Genomic DNA, 24284 nt, shown 5'->3' on the forward strand with positions numbered 1-24284 from the left:
CCGCAGTTTGCAAGCAGAAGATAACACCCTTGGTTTTGCCTCTCTGCTCGGAGCGTGCCATGGCTGAGGGAAGGCAGCTGGGCACAGACTAACCCATTCCTTATTCCCAGTCTAAACTTTGTTTGCAATTGATATCAGCATCACTCGTGAGGCACGGCAGCAAGTGCCCATCTGGCTGATGCCCCCAGGAGTTTAGGATAAAACATCCAGCAGCGCAATGGCCTTGCACCGACCACCCTGGCCGTGTTGCGTTTTCAGAAGCATGTCACTTGACGTTGCTGAATCAAGTCAGGGGATGAGCCCTCCTTGGAAGAGAAACCTGCTCAAGTTTGGGCTTTATGATCGTGACATGGACTCCACAAGCTCACCTGTAAAGGAGCCTGAACTCTGTTTGCGGGGGCAGCTTCAAGAATTAGCATGTTTTTTCTTTCTCCCTCCCTTCTCACTTCAATTGCCTGATCTGGTGGTAATTTTCCTCTCCCTGGTGCCTCCTTCCTCATCTTTTCCTTCTCTCTTCCTACCCTGCCAGCCAATGACAAAAACAGAGATGAGAAAAGACACAATTGCATAAAAGAAGGGATTTTTCCATCTTTAATCGCAGAGGGGGATTGGTTTGCATGCCGCCTCACTGCAAAAGCATCGCAGGTTAGGCAGGTAAGATTTGGAGGGAGGCTGTGTGATGCATTGAGCCGAGCCTGCCCCTTGACCTCCAGCTCCCTGCCTGCTCTGCCTTCAGCTTTATTGAAGGCAGCGGGCGTGAAATGGTACCAGCGATGATGCTTCGCACTTTTCTAAGCAGCCTTCGTGCAGAAGGAGTAGTCGAATCAAATCTGCACCCTACGCGGTGTGCTTACCTTTAACGAGAGTACCTGGGGAGAAATATTTCCCTGATTTTGGATCACTAATAAAAAAAGTCTGTTTCTGTGCAGACACTGGCTCTGTGGCTCAGCAGATACAACGCTGTCTGCTCCAAGGTTAGAATCCATTTAAAGAAACCTGAGTTACTGACAACTTAAGAATGAAGAAAAAAAAATTGATCAATGCCTACCTTGGATTTTGGCTGGTTGGGCTTGGGGGTTTCTTTTTCCCCAACAGGAACTGCTTCACTGGGCTTCTTATAGCTAGGAGAGATAAAAAAAGAAAAAATATTGTAGGAACAAATCAAAAGAAGAAATTACATCAGCGTGCCGTTTTTAAAAAGCTCTACTCATTTTATGGTATATTTTGATTTTTTTTCTTAGCATTACAGCTGATCAGATTAAACTTTGCAATAAAATATTCATCATAGGTATATCCTCATCTTCGCTGGAAAACATTAGTGCTCTGATCTCTATTCACTTGAAGTGTTGTTCCTCTCCTTCCAGCCCCTTCCTTCCTTCCTCACCGTTTGCCACATTTGAAACCGGGGCTGGGCCCACAACTGCTCTGGGACATCTCGTTACATTCACCTGGGTAGTTTATCACTAAACTCTGTATATTTTTCTGCTCCCCAACTGGACAATAAAAACCACACAAGGTTAACAAAGAGATGAATTTCCAGGTACCATAAGCACAACTTTCAGGACAATGGCTCATACAAATCAGGGCAATCTCCTCCGGTTCCACCAACGCTATGGCAAACTAGACCCTTTCCGAACGCAGAGTGAAAGAGCAGAGGAGGGTCCTCTGAGCAGCACGTGCTGCTTTCCCTTGTGAGCGGGTGCTCGTCGACTTTTATTTCTCCTCCGTGCTGATTTCCAAGCTGAATGGTCCTGTCCTTCACCTCCACGCATCCTGTAGTCATTTGAACCAGCACAAACTACGTTCAAACTGAAGGAACGCACCGAGAGGAGATACCAAGCCCATGGCACTACCAGCCTAAGGGGCAGCGTCACCATGCTCAGTGTTTGATTGTACATTCCCCATATAAAATTAATTGATCGTGTCTTTTCAATGGACCACCTACAGCTCTCAAAGTTTAACCAGACGGGAGCAGGAGGACTCCATTCAGAGATTTGAATCAACAAAATATGATCACGAAAATAAAATTATTCCCGTTATGATTCTTTTTTTTAAATGAATACTACTCAGTAGAGCTACATAAATGATTTTCTCTAGAGTACTTTGGCCTGGACTTCTTAAATACATTGGAGAGGTTTCCCAAAACAACTTTTTTTAGGAAAGACGGATTTATCAAGATTAAAAATTTCCCCTAGAAATTCACTGTAAATATTTTTTAACCTACTTTTCTTCCTCGCTCCCTCCCCAGGAGCTCTTTGTCTCACATCAGTGCTCTGCCACTCTCAGATCCTATGACTCCTTCTGCCTCGATGCTTCGTGGGATAAAATGATCTTTACCAGCAACTCTGATAGAGCTGATTTAAGGCGGCCTTTCTCAATTCATGCATTTCACAATTCCTCTCTCTCCTCTCCGCTTTTGCAGCTATAATTACTGGTGGATTTCATTTTATTAAAAAACCCCAAACAAACCACAAATTGAAAAACCCTAAAAGGCATCCTAAAACCCTCTCCCCCCACAATCTCCACCTCTCCCTGCCAGAAACGGCCCCCAGTGATCTGTGCTCAGGATGGCAGCAGCGGGGCTGCCCGAGCCAGATGGGAGCTGCTGAAGACCTTGGAGATCAAGCCACCAGCCTTCAATTTTGACATTTGGTCGTGGGTGGCAGATTTCTTCCTTTCACACTTAAAAATGTTGAAAACCACAGTAGTTCTGTTTGACGGGGAATCGGAGGCTGATTAACCTTATCTTGTTACGTGCAGATGTTGAGAAACGATTTCCCACCCACATTGGTCAGAACCAGTCTTTGGACCATTAGCCAACACGCAATATGCCACCCTGAGCCCTAAACCCTCCCTATGCCGCACAGACCGCTCACGGGGTTTTGGTGCCATTCAGTACGTGGGAATCAGGGGAAAATAAAGTTTGCTCCTTCCTACACTGCCCTACAACTGCTCTGGAAACCAGCCCTGAATATCCCTAAATTTTTAGCCTCACTGCAAAACAATTTCCTGATGGGCCAAAAAATCAGGCCCCTCTCCCACGCCACGCTCCCCCCGGGGTGCGATGCTGGGCCAGCAGGACCTTTGCTGGTACAGAGGGCAGGAGTGAGGACAACTCTCCCCTTTTTCTTTTTTGAAATACGTGGATCCTTCTTCATGTGCTTTTATTAAACCATGTGCCTGCACCGTGAGCTCAAAATGACATTTTTGAATAATTTAAGATAACGATAATAGAAACATTAAAAAAAACCTCTCGTAGAGACCAAACCCAATTCCTCTCACAGCTTCTGAATTAGTTTTTCACTTGTAGCCACTTCTGCTCTATCTTAAGAGCTATAAAAAAAGCACGATAGAAGGGAATATTAGGAAATTACTAATGCTTTTTTGAAAGCACCTATTGCTTAATCTTCTGCAGTACTATTTCTGGATTCCTGTGCAGCTTTCATCTTTACCCTGAGTGTATTACAAGACACCTCGCACACTCACAGCCTGAGTCCAAAGAGGATGGGTTGTTTTTGCGCGTTTTCCCCGGCAGCTGTTTTGTTCCATTGGAGATGACGCCTCACTAGGTCAGGACTTTTGTTTGTTTGTTTGTTTAAGGGATAAGCTTTATTTACAAGACGACCATTAACCATTTGGATTTCCCAGCTCCAAAATTCGTTGCAGGCATTCTGAATATATTAGCGTTTTTCTTTTAAATTCTGTTTTTAAAGCTAGGAATGCTGGGTCTGACACAGCTGGGCACTTTGCTGCTTTTTCATGTTTTGCTCTCAGGAAGGCAGAAACGCAAGCTACTCCTAAAACACCGGGATCAGGACATCATCTTTTCCCCAGCAACATCTGGAATATTAACAGACTGGAGCGGGGCTGGAGTTGCGTTGGCTGAACCAATCTCCGGCAGGAGCCTCCCCCCCCTCGCAAGAAGGGAAAAGCGGCCGCAAACGTGAGGAGCAGCAGACACACTCGCCGCTGCGTGACTCCAGTTTCATGCCTGCACTCCTCCATTGATTTATGGGGCAGCTCATTTCCAGACCCACCTCCTTCAGGAGGAGGAACTTCAACTTGATGTGAATAATAGGGTCCTATAGCTCTTAAAGCAGTCGCTGCTTCTTTCCGGGGTGAGGGGGGTGGAATTATGGCAGAGAGAAATATTTCTCCTTCTTTTGGATGGGTCTGGAAATGAACTGCACAGCCAGAGAGATGGTGCATTTTGCCTTTGCCCTCCCCCTCCCAAAAAAAAAAAAAAAAAAGAAAAAAGATATAAAGCTCATAACCCAAAACACAGCTCGAGACGACAAGGAGGAGATCCTGCAACCCACTCCCGTTGTTAAAGTCGCACAATAGAAGACACGCACGCCTTCCGCCCATTCAATCTCTCCCCTCACATCTATATATCTATATACACATGTCCCACAAAGGCATATTTTCTACGTTAAGCCTATGGATTACTGGCTCAGGCCCCTACAAAAAAAAAAAAAAAAAAAAATTAAAAAAAAAAATGTTGCCAAGGCAACGATCCAGGGGTTGCTATGGCATCTTGGAGCCGAGCAGCTGGGCCAATCCCCGCTCCCTGCGAGCTGGGAAGGCGCAAAGCCTCTAAATTTAATGTCAGTGCGGAGAGGAAGGGAAGCTGTTGAGGCATGCATGATGCTGAGCGTGCGCTTGCTAAATGCGGACAACATGGCCCCCATGATTAGGACCAGCACACTAATGAATATTCATTGGGCTGATTAAAGCAAAGTCAATTAACTACTTGACTGCTTGATTTTTTGCTGGATTTTAGTAATCTCTTTTAACCATTTTACCACTGGGGATGCTCTTGTTCTCCCCTTCATCTCCCTCTTTCCTCCTCTATATTTCCTTACACTCGCAATTAGGGTTTAGATTTTTTTTTTTCCTTGTCTTTATGCCTTTTACTGACAATAACCCATCCTACTCAGATTTTACGGCTCACTTTATTTCACCAATAAATCACGTTCTTCTAGGGTCACCGTCTTCCTCTACAGTTGTAGGTAAGCCAGAAGGTCACAGATTTCCATCAAGTTTTTAAATCTCACATGCAATTTAATTCCAAATCCACGGCTAAGCAATAATACCGATTTTCTACTTCACAGTGGGATTCCCCCCCATCACCACAGCCCTTTGTTTTATAACGCAGAGAGTTTCTGTGAGCCAGGTCAAGGGCTGCGGAATAGATTTTTATTCTGATTTGTAAGCCCAGGATTCCTTCAGACGGACGACTCAGACCGAATGTTCTAGGAAACCTAAAGGGATCCTAAAATAAAACAACACTTCATTAAAAATGGTTTTCAATTTAGAGAGATGTCTTTCTCCCAGTGCAGTAGTGATGCAATAAGACCGCGAAGAGGACTGCATATTTTATAAAGATCATTTTTCAGAATGTGCCTGCAAACTAAAACATGTGATTAAATTAAAAATAAATGAAAAATTGTTGGCCCAAAAAAATCCACATTTGTGAATTCAGCCCTTACAATCTAACCTGGGAAAATACATTCATTTTCATCATGTTCTTTGGCTTGTTTTGAGAACTCTCTTTCAGGTTCTTGTATTATGTATACAGAACTGTTTCAGGGAAAGATGCATTTACATGATAGTTATGACTCTCCTGGAGGGGGGTTATTAAATAGTTGTAAGTAATATATCTGATGGGTCGAGTGGAAAACCTGAACATAATCACCCAGTGTTTGGGCTCATGTCTTTGTCAGCAATTGAAGTAAAAAGGTGCAGAAAAAGGCAGAGTCTACAGCGGGGCAGGGACAACACTGACTTCCAATATTGTATGTGCAATTCAGCCACTTGCAAGCAGAAAAAGGGGAAAAAGTCGTAGAAGAGGAACGAAGTGAGACAGAGCACAACTGAGTGGGGAAAGTTTGCATTATTTTTAACTGCAAACTAAAAAATAATTAGTTTCCATTATATAAACTCCACATACATACAGGTTTCTCTATTGTTTTTCTGGATAATGCACATATTTATGTGTTTTTATATATATATAGTCATAAAAACAGATAGTTGCTTTTCCAGCACACCACTAAAATGTGGAAAATGGGGAATTACAATACTTTCCTATGCAAGTTGTATTCTGGGAGCACTACTTGCAATTTCTCTGCAAACTTGCTGTGTGCGCATCATCCCTCTATTAACGCCATTATCCCAACTTTTAATCTTTCCCTTTGCAACCAAACATTTAGCGCCTGTTTGGACTCTAGGACTTGTTCAGGTTTCACCCCGCGTGGGCTAACACTGCTGGAAGGATGAAATCGCAGGCACGATTTGGTGTGCGTGTTCCCGGATCGCAGAGATGCCGCCCTTCTTTTCAGGGCTTTACGTTTCTGCCATCAAAATCAGAAATCTGCATAGCAACACTGAGCTCTGCGGGGTAACACATTTCACTTACCCAAATCTGAAGAAAACCACAACAAATAATTACCTATTTACAAATTAAGAGAACAACAAAAGAAAAGGAAGGGGAATGTGTTAAGCTGCCACATTCAATCAAAAGAAATATATATTGGGGGCTCTTTTTCAAAATAATACATTTTCGTCTATGTGCACTGGAAATCTCTTCACAGGGGGCAATATGCAAACATAGATGCACACACACAAAGAAAAGTAGAATAATTCCATTCTTACAAAAAATTTAGAGAATTGGATTCAAATTTTAACTGGGTCACAAATGAAACGTAGTCAGCAAGCTACAGTATGGGGGGGGGGGGGGGGAAAAAACAAGACAAAAACCCACCCCTGTGCCATGCAACTCAGCAGTCTGCAATTCCTGGTCATGAGAGGCCACAGCATTAGCCAGGCAGGGTGTTGCAGGTCAGGATTAAGACGCATTAACAAATTCATATGGAGGAAGCTTGCCCAGCACCTGCCCACAATTTGCCAGTTCTCTTCGTCTCCCTTCTATATGAATCAAATTCTCTTTTCTACCTGGAGGAGGATTTTTTTTTTTAAACAATGTTATTCTGGGTAAAATTTGCATCCCTGAGCTGTGAAAAGCATTTTAGCTCAAAACCTACACAAGAACTACATGATTATTGTGCTTATATTGCGAATGATACTGAGATAAGTAATGCTCGAAGACATGTGCATGCGTGTGCACGCATACACACACACGCAGATAAATGACAATAAACAGCATCTATCCTGGTTCTAAGATATACAGCAAATTCTATAAACTATAAAAAAAAAAATCACAAAAATACAAACCCGGAATCTATATCCGCACAATGGAAAATATTCTGACCGCAAACCCATTGCAGGAGCAGTAAATTCAGGGTTAAGTCTCTGGATTTCTGTCTGATACTCTCAGCCTTTCATCATGTCTCTATGAATTTTTATTCCTGCACTCTGGGGTAAATTAAGGCTGATGGTGTCAATACCGAGTTTTGAGCCCTATTTCGACATTTCTTATGTTTCGCCTGTTTAATTCAGACCCTTTAAGTTTGATTTCTCAACAATTTAGGAGGAGGGCTCGGGGCTTTCTAATCTGCTTGTGAAACGCCATATTTTCCAGGAGGCTATTTCCCACCTAACTCCCCCCGCCAAGTCGTCCTGTGCACGTTGTGTCAAAGCAGTAGCCATTTTCCCAGGCAGAATAAATTCCTCGTTGTTCACTTCTAGCGACCTGATGGCTGATCAACCCCATCCAAATCGCCAAAAGCAGGAGCACCCCAAAGCTGCAGAGGTCCTGAACTTTTGCATCTATCCCCTCTTGAAAAACAAACCCCCCAAACCCTTCAGGAAAAGCCTGATGCATTTGAGATTAAAAACGTGATGTGCCTGGGATTAAAGCAAAACACGTTTACAGACCTCACAATGCTAACCAACCAGAAGAGTTATCTAATACACGATACATCTGATTGCTTGAATAATATTACGGTAGACGCCGCATCCCTTCCTCCCTGCATGCACACTCCTCTATGCATGCACACACATGGTATTTCTAATAGGATCTCTTCTCCCCTCTCTCTCTCCCCCGCTTTCACAATCTGTCGCTCTCCAATCTGCCCACTCTGCTCTATTTTCCCATCCAATATTCCCCCTCTAACACCTTCCCCTCCTCTTCAGCCCTCATCCTTGCTCCCTCCATCTTCCCCCTCCTCCAGGCTCTGTTCTCGGCCACGTTAGCCCCAGTGCCGAGTTTCTGGTCCGTGGACATTCAAAGCAGTTAGCAGACTGGTTAAAAAAAAGGATAGGAAAAATTTCTCCCCCTACTACTAGCGCTTAAATAACGCGGGAACTAACTAGCTCCTCTAATAATTTGGTGCCTAAAATCAATTTTTCATAGCGATGGACTACATTATTAATACTCAATCTTACTTGGTGCTGTTTTATCAGAAACTTTACAAACAAGTTCACTGTCGCTATCTCCGCTTTACAGAGGGGAAGAAACAGCAGAGGGAGGAAAAAGGCTTGGTCAGAGCTCCCCAGCAGGCTGGTAGCATAGCCTGAAATAAATTAGGTCTCCTGGGTTCCAGTCCAGTGCTCTACCCATTAGTCTCTGACTAAGAAACAAATGCAGAGAGGCCAGAAAATGCATAAATTGAAGCAACACTTCACTGTTCCTTGTAGTCTGGAGAATAATTACTAGATGCAGATGTAGCTAGAGATGCCTGAGGCTTTGGTGATCCCAGGGATACACTTATAAGATCTGGCTTTTCCTCCAGACCATCCTGATGCTCTTCTGCATTGTAGGAACTATTTGCTCTGGCTGCAATTTGGCCCTAAAACTTGGGAAGCGCAGGAGACAACCACGTCTAAGCGTAGCAACTGGTTTAAGGAGTTCAGGGGAAGCATCAGGCTTTATCTAGGCCTGGCAGGATTATGGAAATAAGTATTTAATTTCCCAGAAGAGAACAAGCTTGCGGCCAGCTTGTGTGTGCCTACACACGGACACATACATGCTCACATGGGAACACGCTGAAAGCTCTACCACGGCACTCAAGGAGGGGGAGAAATGGGTTTTACGCAGTGTGTAAGATAGTAACAGCCCTCACGAAGAGGGGAGAAAGATATATAAATTTACACTTTTTTAGCTTACAGGTCTACCTTGTGGGCGCCCCTTGCTTCCTGCCATGCTGCACAGCTCATGGGGACGAGGGTAGCGCTGACCCTGCGGAGCGGTGGGCACGGCAGCAGGATCGAGTCCCTGCATGGAACAAGGAGGTGCAGAGCAAGGGCTGATCTAGGATCTAGCGGCAGGAGGATCCTAGGAGATTATGGTGTTCTGCTCCCCCTTCCAAAAGATAAAAGCACCTACAGCTAGGAAAATGAACACTGCCACATACAGAAAGCATTAAAATCAGTAAGAATCTGATGCCATTCCTGCAGTCTAAGCAAACACTGCATTTAAGAACAGTTTTAAATAGGGGAAAAACCCCAAAGCTCCTTAAAAGTCCAGAAAGCTGAGAGTTAAGTCCTTGTCCCGACTCTAAATTCACATCTGCTACACATTATATTTAGACAGAGTAAAACACCGGGTAGCTGATATCATGGACTGTTGCAACACAACGCCCGTATTACGTGGCAAGAGTCAGGGAGGGACTCACAGCTTTCCGTCAGACACAGACCCGCGCACCACAGAACAAGGTGCTGCTCCAAAAGAGATGTTATCCAGAAATCTCCTGGTGTGGACCACGATTACTGGAGGAACCTCAGCTATTAAAGCTGTTCCCCCGCTCAGAACATCACTTCAGCGCCTGCAGATCAGGCTCCCCAGCACGAGAGAGACATGGACATACTGGAGAGAGTTCAACAAAGGACCACGAGGATGGTTAATGGACTGGAGCATCTCACATACGAGGAAAGGCTGAGAGAGCTGGGATTGCTTAGCCTGGAGAAGAGCAGGCTCGTGGGAATCTTATCAATGTATGTGAATACCTGAAGGGAGGGTGCAAAGAGGACAGAGCCAGGCTCTTTTCAGTGGTGCCCAGTGATGGGACAAGAGGCAACGGGCACAAACTGAAACACAGGAGGGTCTGTCTGAAGACCAGGAAACACTTTTTTACTGTGAGGGTGACCGAGCACTGGCACAGGTTGCCCAGGGAGGTTGTGGAGTCTTCATCCTCAGAGATACTAAAAAAATGTCTGGACACGGTCCTGGACAACTGGTTCTAGGTGGCCCTGCTTGACCAGGGCGGTTGGACCAGATGACCTCCAGAGGTGCCTTCTAACCTCAGCCATTCTGTGATTCGATGAAATTTGCTTTTTAAAAAAAAATAATCTTCATTATGAAGTTTCAAACAAACATTTTTGATGCACGCTTTTCAAATATGGCTGTATAAAACATTTGTTACAAAGGCAACAAACAGATTTCTCGATCTGCGACACTTCTGGTAAGATGGCTATTCAGATTTCCTTGCAATAGTGGCACTGGTGACTGTGAGAAGCCTGAACAACCAGATCACCCGGGGACATTCCCTGTTCAAAACTTTGAGGATCAAGCCTACAGCAAAGATTTCTGTGCACATCCAGGCTTCTTTACCAACAGGATGGCCTCCTTGCCTTGGGCAAGTACATCTTTACAGAAGGAATCCAAGAAGAAATCAGCCATGATAAAGGCGTGAAATGTCACAGTAATTTTTAAAAGGACTCCAAAGCTGAACCCAAAGACTACAGACTTGTAAATATGACTCATATAGTTAGCAAAAAATATTTGCAATTATGTATACACACACAAATTCCTAAGATCTGGGGCAGATTTGTGAGGTGTGACTAATTCACCCAACACGAAGGTGACACTGTTGTGACACAACACTTGCATCTCTGAAAAGCTTCTGGCCCCTTCCCTCTCCAAAAGCTCTTAAAGAAACTGAACTGTCATGATGGAAGAGGGAATATCCCCTTCTAGATTCATAACTGGTTGCAACATGGGAAGCCAAAGACAGGGAGAAAAAGCTTTCATGGTGGGTGAAGTTGTCAGTAGATTGTCCCGACATCTTGGGGCTCATCTTGCTCAAGTGACCTGGAAAAGGTCACAAACAGCAGGATGACAAAGCCTGCAGCTGATGAAAAATTATTTAAGAACCGTCCCTTCTAAAAAAACAGTTGTTACTTATTTCTGAAAGATCTTGCTATACCTGATGACAGAATAATAAAACAGTGTCAGTAAGCAGAAATACAGAAAAAGAATAGCTGTATTTGTCAGGAGGGCACTCCGCCGTTAGACAGAGGGTGCGGGACCAAACAAACCCTCACCATACCTCTTTGGTAATCGTGATACTTTGCATATTCCATTTGGTTGTTTCAGACCTTTTGCACCACCACAGGAGCACAAAGTCCATGTGATCATCTGACAACCAAGGTCTTCACTTCTAACTGGAAATAAATAGTCAGTGTCCCACAACATTTTACTGGTATCTACACTCTACAGGATGCTCAGCAATAAATTTTGTAGTCATCTGGATCTATGATTGTGTAATGGATGGTATTTCTCAAATACAGAGTAAATGGAAACTTCAAGAGCAGACCTGAGGTCAGCTTTGACTCCAGAGGTCTGCTGGACAGCCATCAAACATGTTGCTGACAAGTTGGAGGCTAGCAAAAATGCAAGTACGGAAGCATTTTCTTGGTTGTCCTGCATATGTCATGCCCTTGCACGTGTCTATTCTTGTGATTGATGACTACACTCCAAAATGATGATATACTGTACAGCTTGGTCAGTGTTATCTTACAAATCTCTACAACTTCTGCATGCACATGGTCAGGTACTAAGAGCAATCTGCCCAGAGATGGTGAGAAGAGTATTTTCCTCAGACCTGTCTGAAAAATCCCCACTCCAGGAGATCCTGAGTAGGGGTTTCCAAATCCCTTAAAACAGGCAAAACCAAAAAATTCTCCTGCATGAGAGAAGTGACACCAGGAAAATGTGTACTGGGAAAGGACAGAAAAAGGAATGTTTTGAAATCGACTTGAAACCAGTTCTTACTGTCTTGGGTTTGGTTGTGAGTGACAACTTTCCTGTGCTAATAGGCAAAACCGAAAAATTTTCCTGCATGACAGAAGTGACACCAGGAAAACGTACTGGGAAAGGACAGAAAAAGGAACGTTTTGAAATTGACTTGAAACCAGTTCTTACTGTCCTGGGTTTGGTTGTGAGTGACAACTTTCCTGTGCTAATACACATTTGAAAATCAGGCTAGGGAGAGTCAAAAGCAGTGCCGGCTTTAAGTAAGGACACAATCTTCTTTTTAGTTCCTGGTGCGCATGTGGGCACCCAAAAAACAGAAGACTTCATGTCCTGCTATCTTGTCCTGATGGTGGGTGCAAGACGCTGTGCATTGTCTCACTCGATACTGCAGCCGACAAGACACCAAGACCCATCTAGAACCTCCACGCCTCAGCGCGTAGGTTGCCCGTGTGGAGACCCTAGCTCTGAGGAATCCCTGAGATGCACCGTAAGTCAGATGTGCTCCACTTGCACAGACTTTTTAGAATCAGAGTAGCCCATCTCTGTGCCCTCTCCACCCATGCCAAGTATCTGCCCTTTGATTTCACCCACTCACCCAAAAAACGCTTTGAGCTGCTTGGCGCTTGCAGAACATGAAGCCACCCCTGCACTGGGCCAACCTCTTTCAACAAGTGCAACTGGGAGGCAGAAGCAGCACACGAGTGCACCGGTGCAAGCTCGCCGTGGCCCCGACAGAGCCACGAGCATGCACGTCACCTCTCCAGGAACTTGTTTGTATTCTTGGGAGAATGTTGAAAAATATCTCTGACCTCCAAACATTTACCTTTTGATTGGAGGTTTCCAATGTTGCTGTAGTGTATTAAAGCTGAGATGCTCATAAAAAAACCCTTTGTGTCAACATAGTAAATGACTCTAATTAGGCTGGTGGTGCAATGAAAATGCTTAATTCATTCTGATGAGGCAGAAGGAAGAGCTAAAATGTTTATAGACAATGGGTGAACAGGGAGATATAATGCTGAGTGCCAGCTTTAAATGCAAATTACCGCAGAAATCTTTCCCTCTCCACCATCCCATTCCTCCCCCTTCCTCTCTCTCTTCATCGCCAGCACCACACTGTAATCTCCTAGTGCAGTAATTAGAAGTGAAAGGAGCCACATAGAGGGGCCTCTAAAGGCAACACTAAAGAGAATTACAGAAAAAAATACCTGCCTTTAATAGAAGACAGCACCATTTCCCAAAGTGCACCACCATAGCAGCACTTAGCATGGTGGTAGGATCAGAGAGGTGGCAATTTGGAAGGGTATTACTGAAATGGTATGTAAATTTGTTGCATTCTGCCCCCATCTGAACCTGGCTTCATCTATAGCGTCTGTTCACAGGGTTGGGGCCACTTTTGTCTTTTGGAAGGAGGCCAGGCCAGCACCGACAAGCAAACGTTTTGGGGAAGGCAGCTCTCGTGGTGTTTCTTCCCCTCACCAGAAATATGGAGCTGCAAGTGGACAAGAACTGTAAGCTTGAAAAAACTCAACCTGGAAGTTGCCAAGAGAGAGTAAACATGGAAAGCTTGCGAGGTAATCTTGGAAATGTTTCTCATCATACTTGCAGTATCTCAGCTTCTTTTAGAAGAGCAGAAATTATACATTTGGCAAGAAAGAAGAGGTGAGAGAACGGAAGACGACAAAGAAAGAGGGAGAGAAGGTAGCCAGTGTTTGGTTTGCATAGAGGGTATGACACCTTTTTTTTTTTAAATGTTCTCATTTGAAGCCTCTGGAATAGCTTTTCCTTGGGAGTTTAAGTGGAGAAATGCTCCTGCTGCCAATTTGACAGCATCTCACATTTTAGGATCTCCAGTATCAGCACTGACACAGCAGCACACAGATATGTCTTCGTTTCATATCTGGAATCTGAGCTAAAACTGGGTTTTGTTTCATCTTCTGTGAATCAAGTACTCTCAGTTCTGCTTCAGCATTGACCAAATCCCCTTTTCCTTCCCGTACACAAGTCACCCCAGTACAGCAGAAGGTCAGAGCAGGAGACCAGAAAATCTGTCAGTCCTAGACTACAAGCCAAATGAACTCCCAGTAAAAAGCTGCTGAAATTGCATTCTGCATTGAAATCCTTTAAACATAAATATTTTACTTCCTCCTTGCAGTGGTAGTTGAATCTCAAGCTTGAGAACAGGCAGGTGAGTGTGCCCCAAAATATACACAAGCAGGATAAGGCAGCCCTGGACTTCAGCCACCAGGAGCTGACTGGGGCAGGGGAAAGGGGCAGATATCAGGTAGCTTTTTTGTGGGGACTATGAATTTTGTCTTTCCACTCTAACACGGTTGTGTTGTCAGAGGACAAGGTCATGCTCACTCTGAGCACATCATTTAACATGGTGCTCATCTCTCCAGGCAAGCCTGGTGACGTGCCCTGCCCTTTTCTGCAGGTGGCCTGACCACAGCAGCCAACCTGGGCTTGCTTTTAACTTGAGGGATTTAACACCCTTCAGGAAAGCTGCATGCTGCTGGAGGTCAGTGGTCAGACCCTGCTGCCGGATCACATTATGTTACCAACTCCCAATCAAGCCGGATTTCCTGACTTAAAATATTTTTATATGCTAAAAATACAAAGATGTTTTTCCCCTCCCTTAAGGCCAGTATGCTGGAGGTCCAGCTACATCCCAGAGCCTGGCCTGGGCAGAGTCACATTCCTGCAGAGGTGATGCTACATTTGTGCGTTGCATAAATATAATGGGGCACTCTCCTCTGCACACCCTCATCTCTGTAAACAGGACCACAGAAGCTCGAGACAAAGCTGGACTTGGAAAAAGGCACGGCTTGCTTGTGCCTGTGATTCATTCCCAAGGCTCGGCTCAGCTCATTCATAAAAGATCTCCATCTGACCCGCAGAGCCACCTTAAACCCCTGGTGTGTAGGTGACGCTGGGCTCTCCTCGAGGACGCCCCTGGGCACAGCACAGCATGCCAACAGCTCCCTCTCCCCCAGCCACGAGCTGTAGCATCCCACCGTCTCTTTCTCTCTCTCCGTCTCTGTGTTTGCTCAGTGAGACAGAAGCAATACCAGTTTGCAGCACAATAAACCATGTAAAGGAAGCATCAATTAACTAGAATACATGGATATAGTATTTAATTAACTGATAGGCTCGCAGTTACCGTATGATGTCATGGAAACCTCAAATCTCCTGGGTGCCGCCTCACACATGCCAACCGGGAATTGGAGCCATCACAAATCCCACATAAAGTTTGAATCCTGACATTTTTAATTAAAAAAAAAAGATTCTGACTCTCTTAAGTACCTTTTAATTGACATAAATGTGTGCACATCTTTGGTACTGCAGGAGCCCTGGGTGTGATGACTCTTGCAGAACAGAGGCCAGCGGCATTACTCACCCATTCAAGGCCACTGTCATTAACCATGGCTTTGTGTTAAGTAGAAGAATGAGCCCACAAGGCTCTAAGGAAATAAAAAGAGAGCAAAATCATACTGGATGGGTTTTCAAGGATATAACAAGACAATACATTGCATTTACATTTCCTTTGATGTGAGGATCTCAAAGCACTTTGCAAAATAAAAATGCAAACATTTAAGGCCAGTTTCCTGACTCCTAATTCAGCATGAAAGCACCATTTAAGTCTGTAACTTCTCATTCAGCACCTTTTAGAGAAGCAACCTGTCCAGGTCGAATACTGAATAACATAGCCTCATCAATTTAAAAAGCAAGTGTTATTATGCAGGATCTACAGCTGAGGAAACTGAGGCAAAGGGATGTTGGGGCCGTTTGTCCAGAAGTCAAAGGCTGTTGAGTGCCAGAGCAAGGAATGGAGCTGAGACACCCCAGCCTGTGCCTGTACCGACCGGTCGGAGTCAGGAGCGGTAAAGAGGGACCAGCACCTTCACAGTACCGCTGGCAATGCCCAAGCGCTGCTCATTGCCCCCAGGATGGGCCCAGAGCTGCCGAGCATCCCCGCTCACACCAGGTTTGTTGGGGTCTCTCGCGCTCCGGCAGCACTAACTCTGCCTTCTCGAATAACTGCTAAATAATGCAAAGGTCTAGTTTCTCAAGTACCAGGCTGCTGTAGTAGGTATTGAAGTTGAATCTTTACAGCCCATAAACAAATACCAACAATCAGCCTCAACACTCCAACAGAAGTAATTTTACTTCTCCAGCTGCAAACATTAATACTTTCATTCCATTTACTGCAAGATATTTGTTGCCCAATACTAATTTTGTCCCAGCAGCTTAAATTACAGGAAAAGTCCTGTATTAAAAACCATTAGGCTGAGACGTATTGTATACCTTCCTTTAGTGCTTTGACAGTAGAACATTAGACCTAAATACACCAAGACAGGTAAGTACAGTATTATTTTCTGTGAATGAAGGTGTGCGCTCGTTATAAGTATCCATTGTCTCTGTTTATGTGCGAATTAGTTTATGGATTGTTCTTGACAGAGCTACAGCGCCCTCCCTTAAGGGCATTGCTGATATATTACCTTTGAAAGAGAATCACAATTTATTCATTCAAACAGAGCTAAAGATAGATGTGCACTGGAATATTTTGAAATATTGCATTATATATAAAATGAAATAGGGGGAAGCTAAATTACACAGCTATAATTACTTAGAGTTCAGGTGGCATCGTAAATAATCTATTCACAACTCACTCAGTGTTTATTATGTCACCAGAGCAATATAATTAACATGGTATAGATGGGAACTATGCAAGGCAGATGCCTAATACACCCAGATCAAACACACCACGACATAAGTATAAAAACACACACACACATACTATGTCATTCATGAAAATTCATATGGAAGTGGGGGAAAAAAAGAGAAAAAAGCAGCAGTCTGACAATTTTGAGGCCCTAGCCCAGCTAACACCACCAGCACCTCTTCGGAATAGTCACAGTTAAATTTATGGGCATGCTTCAGTGTTTGCATTACAGGGGCATAGATGGTTTTGCATTGACTGTGTTCATGCTACCTATGAAATTCTTTCTGTGCTGCTCTAAAATTGGCTTGCTTCCTGGCTGTTTGAAGTGAAATTGTTACAAGGCATAAGAAGTTGCCAAACAAAACCTGGAATCTGCAAGTCATCTTCATCCAGTCCTGCACCACAAATGCATGAGTTCAGATACCCAAATTGAATTGCTTGGAAATTATAAATAAGGTGTTAGGCAAAAACAACAACAAAAAAAGAAAAACAGAATATATTACAAAGGGGAAAAACCCCCAAACATCAAAAGTCTCAATACAGTAGTTAAGTTTGTAAGAAAATATTTCCTATTTTACCTAGAAATCACAAAGTTTTTCCAGTCGAGTCTTGTTTCCAAAAATCTCTACTCACACGGTAAAACATATATATACACCTTAGGACTGGAGGAAAGTTTTAGAAACAAGTGAAGGTGCCTTTCACAGGCTCAAAGAAGGAATGAGATAAGCAGGTGACAAACTTTCCATTAAAGAAACAGAAAGGTTAGAGGAATAGGTTTTCAAGAGAGTTTGTTTGGGGTATGACAGTGTGAGGGACTGCTTTTCTCCAAGTCCAAGGTGTCTTTAAGTTTCAGTTGCTTGAATCACAACAATATTTTTAGGGTCTTTGAAAAACAACTGGATTGACATTACTTCATGTCTGACTCGCTCCTTTCCTTCCCATAACACTTTGCTGGTTGCCATTTCCCTATATATTATTTTTTCCAATTTTGTTTCTGTAGCAGGGAAAGCAAAGGGAAGAAATAGAGTGGGGAGCAAACTCCCACCATTCCCCCCAAATCGGAGGCGAGACTCAGAAATCAGATTTTTTTTTTTTCCCTTTACGCATTGTTTTTCACTGCTGCGATCATTATTTATGGACAGTTTATTACATGTTTCTCCATTGAAAAGAGGCCCGATACAATACACCAGCAGAGGAGCTCTGTACATTTGCTCTTTTGCTGCTTTCTCGGTCAAATCTGTTTACTTTAAAAGCAAGAGGACCTTTCTCCCAGCCACCACCTCTCCACTACTATTAAAAACCCCTCTCCAGACTTAACCGTACCCTCCGAAAAGAAACCGGAGCAAGCCCCGTGCAGACACATCCTCCAACTTCAGCCTGAGATTTGAATACATGATTTATACTGAAGACTGGAAGGTGCCTGAAGAGTTCGGGCAAAAAAATCATCATCATTCCAGCCAGCTTCAATGAAATCACAACTTCCTTTTTCCTGCAGTGGAATTGCAGGTACAAATAATGTCCTTAAAGAGTTTTGGCCCAGCACTGAGCTTGTTCTTGTCCTGCCTCATCACCTCGCAGCAGAGGTGCGAGCAGGCTGGCTCTCTGCCGCTGCTGGGGAGAAGATTCAGGAGGTTAGACACAGAGCAGAGGCAAGCGCTGTGTCTTTTATTAAACAGCATCTGCCCTTCTTCTAGATATATTACTTTATGCCAAGTGGTGTGGATGATTCTTTTTTTTTTAAGTAAAGAATATTTAACGTCATATAGAAAGAAAAATGGTCCCTTAAATTATTTGTGGCATGTCCTCTGCGCTGTGGAGGAACAAAGCTCACTCTCCCAATGTGCCGCACCAGAGTTCGGGAGCAGTGGTGACAGTCAGGAAAGAATTTATGGTCCCCGGGGAGAGATCTGCTAGGGTCCTGCAGAACAAGATAAAATATTTGAGGGCTGGTTTTGTTTTTTTTTTTTCCTTCTTCTCCATGGGGGTAGCAGAGATGAAAGATGTAAATCCATTTCCCAGGGATCAAGACCCCACCAAAACACCTTCCCCTCCTGGAAGACAGACTTGGGTTTGCAGAGGGAAGTTAATAACCTGGTTTTGTTTCCATGATGCTCTCTTCTCTGTTCCCAAGAAATTTTGCAGTGTGAACAGGAACTCTCCAAAGGTTAAAAACAAACTCAGGAAAAGGCAAAAGAAAGCAGCACACTGGGTTCCCTTCCCCTTGGGCCCTCATGATTTTTTTTTTTTTTGAGCATGAGGTCTTCAGGGCACATTTCATGATTAACATGATTCATGAACACTTGCAGATGGCACTCCATCCAGGTGTCACCAGGGAAGCTGATCAGCCTCATGTTTTTAAATGCCTTTCACTGGCTGCTCCCTTGGGGCCAGGCTGAGCTCAAGACTCAGTTGGTGGTCACAGCTGGAGCGCAATGGAGAGGGTTTGGGTTATTTCTCTAGAACCTGCTCTCAAGGACCAAACCCCTCACAAGCTGTCATTCCCAAGCCCTGCACTGAAAATTGGTACAAACCCTGCATGTTTGTACCAAAACAGTAACTATTAAGGTTTCCAGTGCTGGGGCAGAACAGCACTACACTTGCTGAACAGTTGCACCATCATTTTAGGTCTTCTACCCCCCATGAGACTACCTCTTCCAGACTTGCCCAATTTCTTCCTCCAGACAGAGAAGCATCATGAGGTAAAATCCTGCACCCTCAGACACCCATCCACAACACACAAGTGAAGACAAAGGGCAGAGCCATTCAGGACCTGTGCTCTACCCCGTGCCAGGCTGGCTGGATGGGTGCCCACTCTCCTCCAGCAGCTCTCTGGCCACCTTAGCATGGTGCTGGGCTAGAGCCAAAAAACCCTGCTGAGAGCTGCGGCAGAGGATGTATCAGCTGAGCACATCAGCTTCTGCACCAAGCTGTACGAATGCAGCTGTGGGTCCAGAACCAGCTTTGTCCAGACAGCTCAGAGCACTTGCAAAAAAAAAATACCAAAACATGTACTTTCTCAGGTGAGCACCTGCTTGTGCACTGGCCGTAATCGTTTCAGCATCTTTAAAGTGAAGCGCGGTGTGCAATTGCAGCCACGTCATCTTGGAGACAGGAATCAGCCTGATCCGAAGTCCCCCCAAAGGAACAGTAGCTTTTCCGTAGGCTCAATGGTGCTTTGGATCTGGCTCGTAACTCCTGTGTCACCACGATCTTTAGTATTGTCCTTTCATTTGCAAAGTCTTTTCTCCCTTGTCAGCCAGAACTGCCCAGAACAACTCAAGCAGGTAAATTATTTAAAGTGCTGTTCCTGCCTCAAAATCTACTATGGCTTATCCACCGACTTCAACCCAAGCACATGGAGCATTGCCTGTAGCAGTCAACAAGATTCAAGAGTGACCACCCCAGAGGGACAATCTCTGGCTGATGCAAAGCACCAAAGGTTCATTTACTCCAGTAGTGCCATAGTAATTAATACTAGCTAAAAATCATCATCTTTTTAAACACATCCTGTGAGCAGACAGATGCCTTCAATGTTAGGTTCTTCATCTTGAACCACACTTAGCTTTAATACAGAACAAGTAATGAACAGGGGGTTGATTGCCAGCACCAATGCTGCTCACACCCACCCACCAAGGCACCCTGCTTCTTGCAGGCTGCTGCAAATTGTATTCAGCAAGACCTTGGGAGCAGGGGCAAAATCCCAAAGTCAATCCCATGCACAGGCTGGCGGAAAAACATTTGTGTCTCCAGGTGAAAAGGTTAAAAGCTACAGGCAGGTTTGCTGACCACCCAAAGCAAGCACAAGCAGCTACAGAGCATCTCCGGTTTCAGCCCGCTCCAATTCCAACAGCACCTTTTTTTCCAAGCCCTCAAACAAAATCCCTCATCAAGGGACTGATTTCTCTGAAAATTAGTACATCAGCAAACTGCACATCCCACTTTCTGGTAAGAAGATTTCAAAGGGGGCTGCAGTCCCCCCTTTCTGCTGCAGGGAAGTGGAACTAATTACACCGCAGTTTTGAAGCGCCACTGGGCCAGTTTTGCCCCCGGGGCTCCCACTGAGGCAGTCACAACACATCGGACAGTCTCTCTGCTACCACAGCAGCAAGGCACTCCGGATGGAGCGACAACGGCAGTAATAGATTTGATCTTATTATATTCATTTAGAAAGATGTTTATGGCAGGCTGACATGAATTTCAATGCAAGCCTCGCTCTCTTCCTGTAGCATCTGCAGCTCCCAGAACCTGCAAGTGGAGGCAAACATACTGTTCTTTAAAAACTGAAGATGGATGTAGGTCAAAATGAAAAAATTGTTACTAGAGCCCTGCGTTATCTGAGCTCTTTACAGTTTCACAGAGGTGTTCTGGTGTCTCAGCTCTCTTAAAAATAAGGGCTAACAATAAAGCCTGGCATTTGTGCATGGCTCACGAAGCCTCTTACAATGCTATGGAGATAGAACAATCTCCATTTCACAAAGGACCCAGATCCTCAAATCTATGCAAGTATTTAGGCATTTACTTCTCAAGACCAGTGAGCTATGGTACACGAACAGCTGCAAGGCTATCGAGACTGAAATAGTGAGGAGTCAAACCAGAAGCGTTCCCCATCACACAGCAAACCAAAACCCTGATCCCCAAACACTGCCCAGGGTCTCCTGGGCCCCAGTCCTCCACCATCACCCTTAGCTATAGCCGGTTTCCATCGTGGCAGCAGTTCAGATCAAGGCTAATTGTATTTGAATCTACAGGGTACCAATTTTCCAGCGAAGGGGTTTTAATCTAACATGCAGATCTCTTGTCTACATTCACATCACCCCAGAGACCCATAACATAGGTCATTTGTGCATACGCAATCTCGGTAATAGGATGCACAATTTTAAAATGGCTAAATCTGTATAGGAGAAAAAAATGTTATTACAGGAGGAAAAAGAAAAGATTAGCTCACAGGCTGAGATCATGTTTGCCAAGTTTCCACCCAGAGAATTATTCCAGTACCGAATTCTATGCTACCAAAATAACGGGTTTATACAGCAGGCATTGTGCCAGCTTTTTGGCTATAATTATAGTGTTTTCCTCTCTCAAGTTCTTTATTGATATCTGGAATTTTTTTAAAAAAGGAGGAGGTGGAGAAGTGATTTTATACGTTCAACAAACTACAGCAACACTTGATGCAGTTAAAAACCGGGAAGTTTTAACAACCTGCCAGCCTCCAACTTCACAGGAAATGTCAGTGCCACTATCAGACTTTAGAGAAACCCCAGGGATCCATTACTGCGGTTTGAAGATGTCCCTGCACTTCCCTTTTAAGTAAACGCTGGAGCTGCTTGCTTCATTCAGTAGCTGCTGTGCTGCACAATATTCCTTTGAGGAGATGCTTTGCAGTGACAAAATAACTGCTGACAATGTGAATACTGACTTCATTTTAATTTTGTTTTACATTTTCTTTGGTATGTTTTGATCCTAAAAATCTTTAGAGTGCAATTTTTTTATGATAATAAAGCAACTATTTATACAGTACCACAGAGTCATTTCATTGCTTCTCCCCCCACCCCTTTCCATTTTTCCCCCCATCCAGAGGGAGCGGGCTGTAAAGGCATGACACATCCTCGGCGCTGTTTCAATAAGGAAAAGAAGTGGAAGGGAAGAGAAGCACCCTAGAAAGAAAGTAAACATCAGCAGTGACACAAAATAGGGCAACACTTCTTTTTTTTGCAAGCTATAAAAACAAACATTGAAGAATGTGACGTCAACACGACTGTTAGGGAATCGAGCCCTTGCAACAGCCATCTCTTGTAGAAGATGCTAGTTTCCCATCCCACCTCCATCCCAAAAGGGCAGCTGACAGCAGTAAGCCCCAGTTCAGGAAGTTCTCTTATTCAGGGATGCATATGACTGAAGTCTTAATAAACTCCCTGAATCCAAGGCATCATTATTACTTCTAAAAAACATGGCTTTTTCATCATCTTTTATAGTTCTGGGAAACTCCTCCAGCCACCGCCACTAAAATTAAAATTCCATGAGCCCTGAACCCAGGAACAATTAGCCCAGCTGAGTGATTCCCGATAGTCTTTCACATATAATAACCAATATCCAATATACCTCAACATTGTGAAGATCTCTGTAAATGAAGTGACATCTCTTGCTGGACAAAGCCTGGAAATGTTATCCTTCGGTGATAGGAATCCTAAGGGGACAACTATTCTCCTTCGTTCGAAAGCTCACTTAATTGTTCCAGTTGCTGGAAATTTTAAACAATTTCCCCAGTCACTATGCCAAGTTGTGTTAAGCTCTTTGTCTGGCTGATATGCCAACCAAAGGCGCAGGGAGATAAGGAGAGCTGTGGGAATTACACAAACCGACTTACACAGCCAGAGTTCCCTCGCCCAAGCTCCTTCCTTCAGCTTTGCCACTACTTTTACTACTTATTATTATCGTCACATAACTGAAGCTAGCAGCTCTTTCACCTCCAGCGCCTTGGCTACACTTACACTGGAAGGACTCTAAAAACAGGACCCTGCATTTAACACCTTTTTGGTTCATCTCCATTCTATATTTGCTTTATTTTCCAGTAAAACTATACATATTTATCCTATTTATTTCAGTATTCCAACAGCAGAGTGGGCATGCTGAAGGACATAGATTTATCTTCTGCATTGCACTTATTTTCCCAGGTCAGATTTTCAGTGGTGACAAAGGTGGGAAGAACCTGATTTTCCAAGGACAAGCCGAGCCATAACTGAAACCAATCCTCTGGATTTTTGAGCAGATGGAAACAGTTTGTGCTCCTATGATTCCCAAACAGCACAACAGGTTCTCAGCAAGACCCTGCCCTGGCTAGATAAACCAAAGGCCCCAGGTCGCTAACATTAAGAAAATATGTTACTTGATGGCATTTATTCCTAGAAATTCACCTTCTTGCATAGTATGTCTTTACTGAGCACAAAACCCCTCCTTGCCCATCTCAACCATCTTTGCTGCCATCTGCCTAGACAAAAAGTTGGTGAAACCCTTTTCTAAGGTATCTCCTCCCGGGATGAAGCTACAACACAAAGGCCAGAGCATTTAGTAAAGGGTTGTATTTCTATAGCTCTCAGGTGCAAAGGTTGATCTATACTGGATTTCAGAAAGGCTTAAATCTTCTCCAAGAAGCAGTCATAAGAATCATTACATTTAGTCATCTGTTGGGGGTTTTGCACCTTTAAATGGACCTTTCCTGTCAGATCAATGAGCAGGTCATTAGCAATGTAGCACGGGATCCCTGGAAGGGATTGATCTCGGATATGAAACAGGGTTGCACAACTTGCAAGCCTTCCTGGAGCTGTGAGAAGCCAGTGTGTCCTCTCAGACCTTTCCCTCCACTCCCATGCACAGTTATTTATAAGCACAGTTACACCACTCGTTTTGCACCCAAATGACAGAGAAGCTGGTCCTTGGCACATGAACTCCCCCTCTAGTTTTGACTCCGTGAAGTTGCCAGAGTTTAACTTCAAGGACAAAACAAACCAACAAGCCAGCTCTTCTCTCCTCATTTGACCTCCTCATGGATTGCCTTTGCACACCACGTGGCTTTAGTTTCATCCCAAGCCTTCATGTGAACATTTATATTTGTTTCAACATCACTGAAAT

Source organism: Pygoscelis adeliae, unplaced genomic scaffold (assembly GCF_000699105.1).
Source record: "Pygoscelis adeliae isolate BGI_AS28 unplaced genomic scaffold, ASM69910v1 Scaffold286, whole genome shotgun sequence".
Lineage (NCBI taxonomy): Eukaryota > Metazoa > Chordata > Aves > Sphenisciformes > Spheniscidae > Pygoscelis > Pygoscelis adeliae.